Genomic DNA, 6,145 nt, shown 5'->3' on the forward strand with positions numbered 1-6,145 from the left:
ACTCTTTGTTTTCTTCAATAAGTAACTAAAATCATACAAAAAGTCAAATTTCAGCCTTTTATTAAACAAATGGTAACAAATTTATAAAACAAAAAACCGGGTTGTGGTCCTGTGGCTAGTGTCCCAGACTCACGGATCAAGTCCGAAGTCCAAATCCCACTCTACCACAATTTGATTCCTATTTTCCAATAGTGAGTTATTTACAACTCGTTGATAATGACCCCAAAAGTTGAAATATTTTGGGAACCCAAATATTTCTTTATAAAAATAAATAGAGCAGTGCACTAGTTTATTTCAATAATCTCTACCACTAAATATTAAATATTCAACAAAGACATAATATAACTGCTTTGTGTGAATTGCAAAATGATACATAATATTAGTATTTTTCTAAACTAATATGAAAAAAAATATTTTAACTTGCCTGTTGCATTGTGCCTTAATTTTTTAAACTTTTTTTATTTATTTCTATAATATTCACACACGTGCACTAGATTACAATTAAACCTAGAGTAGTTGTTTTAGTGTTTTCATAAGAATAATTAATCTGTGATGGTTGTAGTACACGATATGGTTCCATATACGTATGTGATTTTTATACAAAAAATGTCAATTCTGTTTAATATTTTACTACCTCCAGTTTCTCAAAATGATAAAAATATTAGATATAGGCAAAAGGATTTCTATTAAATCAGAATAATGTTACCGATTTCAAAGTTTAAAAAAATAACATTTTGTACTTTAATAATTTTTGTCCACTCGCCTTAAAATGCTTTACTTTTTAATTTCTAACTATGACGATTCTTTCTTTAAAAACTCGTACATATTTAATGTTATAAAAGACGTTTAATATAAACTATAAGGGATTATTGTAGATGTTGTCGCAAAGCGAAGCACTAATAATTGTATATACATACTTAAATAGTTAAATAAGATTTGATTTGAGAGAAAATTAGGGTGGTTTTTTATCTTAAGTTTTTATCTAAGTGCTTTTTATTATTTATGTTGTGATTAATGCTAAGATTAACAATGTTTTACAAAGTTGAATTTTATGACTGTTGCGGTTTTGAAGTACTTTATATTTTACATACAATTTTATATTATGTTGGTTTTAGTTCATTTTCAAAATTAACCCTTGTTTTTATGCATTATTTTAAGGTTTCTTTGGAACCTTCCGAAATAATTTTGGATTATTTTCCTTTTAAATCGATAGTTCACTAATAATTCAAGTGAAGCCTTAAATTGAAAAAAATAGTCAATAAATTGAACTTTTTCAGAATGTCTTTATTCCTCCTGTATTTAATATACAGACAAGTATTATCAATTAAAAATCACATAAAATAAATCATTTAATATAATACATTGTAGAATCGTGTAAACTTTTCTAATGATTAATAATTATTAAATTAAATTCTCGACTTATTCTGCTGCTGTGCAAATGCAGCAACTGCACCTAACCATTTATTTTCTATTACCATGCTGATTAAATGACAAAATATCAAGTGACAAAATTAAAACAGACATTTTTATAATTATTATACGTGTGGTACTTTCGCATTCATCAAATTTCTATAAAAGGTATGTTATTTATCATTGTTCCTAAAAAGTGAACTAATATACATAACACAACTGGGAATATAATCAGTATGTGTTTTATTAAATAATGTTCTTTTGATAAAAAAAATATTTAAAAAAATGGTATTATGTACTGTACTGCCTATCATCATATTTATTTAAATAAAATATGAATCTACTCTACTTAAATCTTATTTGAGCCATACATAATTACTGTACATTATAGATATAATATTAGTGACCGACTGAAACAAGATTTTCAGCTGAAACCGAATTTAGGCTTCTGTTATAGTTTCGGCCGAAATCGAAACTTATTTTAATAAGTTAAAGGTCACTTTAAAACGCCCGAATTTGTGAGCTTTTATTGTTAACCTTTACAAGTTCATTGAAATAAGTGTTAAATAAAATACACAATGAAATAAAAGGCATAAATTCAATGAGTAAATTAGTTTATTTTTAGCCCTTTTGGTTCGTTGTTTTTATACATATAACTTATATCTTATATGTAACAGTTCTTCAATGTACGATATAGGGCCTTAAACTTATTAACTATAAAGAACTTACAAAAATATAAATATGAAATATCTTAGAACTACTAACTATGGCAAAAAATAAAACACAATATCAGTCTAGTTTTTATTTTTTTATGTTAGACAGTGGCAATACAATAACTAATTATTTGAATGGGCAACTATTCAATATCTCTAATAGTGCTAATTTTCCACCCGAGTACAGCCGAGCGTAATCCGACATCCCGGCCGTAGGTTTCAGCTGAGCCGAAGTTGAGGCCAATTTTTGTCTGAAACCGCGGCCGAAACTGGCCGAAACCGAAAACAAAATTTCAATCTGTCACTAGTCCTCATATATTATTAACGAGAAGTGACCCAGTAACGTTCAAGATATTAAAAAAAAAAATAATAATTCAAAACACGCAAATGATTTTTTTTGTGATTTTATTGAGAATGGTTTTGTGAAAACTATCTATTTTTATTAAATTCTAAAACAAAAATAGTAAAACATGTATGTTGACAGGCGCTGTGAAACCACCAGCCGCCAACTGTGAAACTAGCGTTGCAAGTTCAATTCCCGCCAGTTGCAAGAAAAAATCCAACAAAGATTTTTCTCAATTGGTCTGGGTGTTGTGGCTTTATTATTCATAACTTCCTTCCAATGTCCTTTCTTTCCCACCTGCTGACATGTCTCTAAAAAAGAGCCTTAGCGGGTTATTCCTTAAAAAGAAAAAAAAAATATATATATATGTATATTCATTCTACTATTGCGTACTATAATATTTCTTTTGTTAGATTAGATTTGACTAACCACAAAATAAGTATGCCAATTGTTTTTGGTAATTGGTTTGTATTGTTCAAATCAAAAATAACTATAGGTATATGCAAATGAAGTAAGTACGTAAATCTTTTTATTTTGAAAAATCTTTTTTCAAAAGATTAATTTTGAAAACAAAATCATAATACAATGGGTTAGTAATCTTGACATCATCCAACAAATCAAAGCATTTCAGATTATAATTTTTCTTAAACTATTCCAAATTTATAAAATACACATTTCATTCAAAGTTATTTTGCATGGGAAATAGCTTCATCTTTTTTTCTAGGTTAACTGTATAGCATAAAGTAAAATGCAATACAAGTATGTAGATGCATTATTTTATGCTACTAACCCATTAGAGTAATAAAAAGTTAAATGCTGTTTTTTCAAACGAAAAAAGAGTTTTCACTCTGGGGTGGTATTCTCAATGCAAAAGCGCGCGTAGAAAAGGCATTTTAACGCGTATTTACGTACTAAATGTGTATTTAGTATGTAAATAAGCGTGTGCTCACAGAGCGATCTCTTCGCCCGCAATTCCATTCAGAATACCAGCGCAAGTCTCGATTATCATAAAGTAAAAATGTATCTAATCAGTATGTTTTTAAAATATGTTCAGTTTGTATTTTTATAAATTAGTTTTTTCATTATCAATTGTAATTATTTTTAATGCAACAAATACATAATATATGATTTTGTTAAATATAACGTTATGTTTTGATTCAATCCCTCGCTTATTACTAAATAAAGATCATCAAATTTGCTTCCATGTCCTAAATTGCTATAAAAATGTTTGAAATTGGTGTTACCAATTAAGGCGTCTAATAAAAAAGATTTTTTAGATATCAATGTGTATGTTCAAATATCGAATCATTTATTAGACGAAGAGTGATTGGGCACCATCTGAATAGCCTACCATAATATCAAACTCAAGAACTGACTCAAAAAAATACGATGCGGTTATATGAAGATTTCTCAGATTGGAAGTCGTTTTCACTGGCGTATCTTCGAGCAAAATTTAAGATAAAATTTAATGAATTATAAAGTGCAACGTTAAAGGATTTTCGAAATTCATACTCAAGTATAGATTCTTTGCCGATAGTATGTGCGACGTCATCGATTTTGATCTTCTGATACGATCACGTCAAAATTATATTGTCTGTTCATCTGGCCCGTTGCAGCTTTATCCCGACAAATTGAAAATAGCGGAAGTGAAATACAATGATATTAAATCCTTCTATGCCAAAGGAAAAATACCTTTTAGATTCAGAGAAGAATATCTCGCATCACTTTATAACGCTGATATACTATGTGTTTTGCCAGAAAGTGATGAAGAAGACCTAGAATAATAATTTGTAATGTTAATAACGAACTTTCTATCTTATTTAAAAACTAATTTCCAATTATTATATTTTAATTTTTTTGAGAGAAGATAAAATCGTTTTGCGTTAGTTTAAATTGTTTTAAAACTTCTAAATTAATCTGAATGTTACGATTTTTCAATTTGATTTAAAAAATATATTTTCTTGTTTTATATTCCTTTAGCCAACTGAATTATTATTTTATTTAGAGAGTATTACTTATTCAATAAATATAATGTGGAAAATCGCGCATTCTTCGATTGTAGGTAATAAATAAATACATTAATACTGTTTACTAAATTTATTAACAAAATAATAATATTATACATAGGTATTTTGAGGATAGCATTTTTTATACACACCTGCTAAAAAATTAGTTGCAAGTTGCAATGTCATTGCTTTGTGTTTGTAGCGTAAAAATTTCCACAAAACTTCATCTTAGTAAAAATATTTATAATTTGATTTGCAATTTTTAACAAAAACTTTTTTAAGCAGTCATAGAATGGTAAATTAAAATGAATAACGGAGTGATACTTTTTTATAACAAATAAAAAAAAAATCTTTCAATTATTATTCAGCTTCCTTACAAATTCACATTCATTTGTGACAAAACAAAACATTGTAAATGATATCGTAAGCGTACAGTGCATTGACGGAAAACACAAATTATACTCTTATAATGGAGAACTACAATGGGTACGACAAAACATCGTAAGAGCCAAAAGTACTTGAATTTGAGACAATTATTAGGTTTTTCTTCAACCACAATTTTCAGTTACAAAATAAAATATTTACGTTTTTTATTTGAAATTGATTCATTTAACATAGCCTTAGATATAAAAAAAAAAACCTCCTCCTGTAAAATGCACTTTCTACGCTTACGACTTTCTGTCGGGAAAGGCTCCATATAACTAGATCGCGCCTAACTAATAATAAATAATGGTTTGTCGGTGCATTTCTAATACAAAAAACATAGGATGTTACCATTTTTTTTATTTAAAAACACATTTCTATCAAATTACAAAAAGAGAAATAATAATTGAGCATATTTTTACACTTTGAAGTCTTTATTTTTGGTGATTAAAGTCTTGTCCGTATGCTTCTAATAAAAATATATTATTATGTTAAATTACTAGATCACGATAAAAAAAATGGCCAGGTAAAAAATATTTTTTTAAATATTTATTTTGAATCAATTTCGAGCACAGGATTACAAGTAACTTAACTTCAATTAGGTATATTTAATATTTTCATAATAGAATTAAGAAATTAAATATCTATATAATTAAATATATAAAAGAATGGGAGCAAAAATAGGTGATTTAAATGTCAATTGTCTTTTGTATGCTGACGATGCTGTACTCCTTGCTAACAACAAAGAGGAACTGCAATTCTTGGTAACAAAGGTCTACGATGTATGCAAGAGAAGCGATTTGCTGATGAATGTCGATAAATCAAATGTGATGGTTTTTGAAAGAAATGAAAGTATGACTAAATGTGAAATCACTGTGAATGGAATTATACTAAAACAGGTAGAGGAATTCATGTATCTGGGAAGTATGTTCACTAGAGATGGAATGACTGAGAAAGATATTGAAAGGAGGGTGAGTGCCGGGAACAGAGTGAACAGTGCACTTAAATCGATCTTGGCAAATAAATGCTTGTCACAAGAGGCAACATTGGCAGTTCACAACGTCACGAGTCCTGGTCCCGTCCCTGATGTATGGGAGCGAAGTATGGACTTAGAAAAACAGGGATGAAAGTAGGCTGAATGCTGTTGAAATGCGATCTCTCAGGCGAATGTGTGGTAAAACTATGTACGATAGATGCACAAATGTTGAGATCCGTACATTATGTAAGGCTGAGACAAGCATTATCGACAA

Source organism: Micrasema longulum, unplaced genomic scaffold (assembly GCF_059751315.1).
Source record: "Micrasema longulum isolate JH-2025_06_02 unplaced genomic scaffold, ASM5975131v1 h1tg000243l, whole genome shotgun sequence".
NCBI classification, from domain to species: domain Eukaryota; kingdom Metazoa; phylum Arthropoda; class Insecta; order Trichoptera; family Brachycentridae; genus Micrasema; species Micrasema longulum.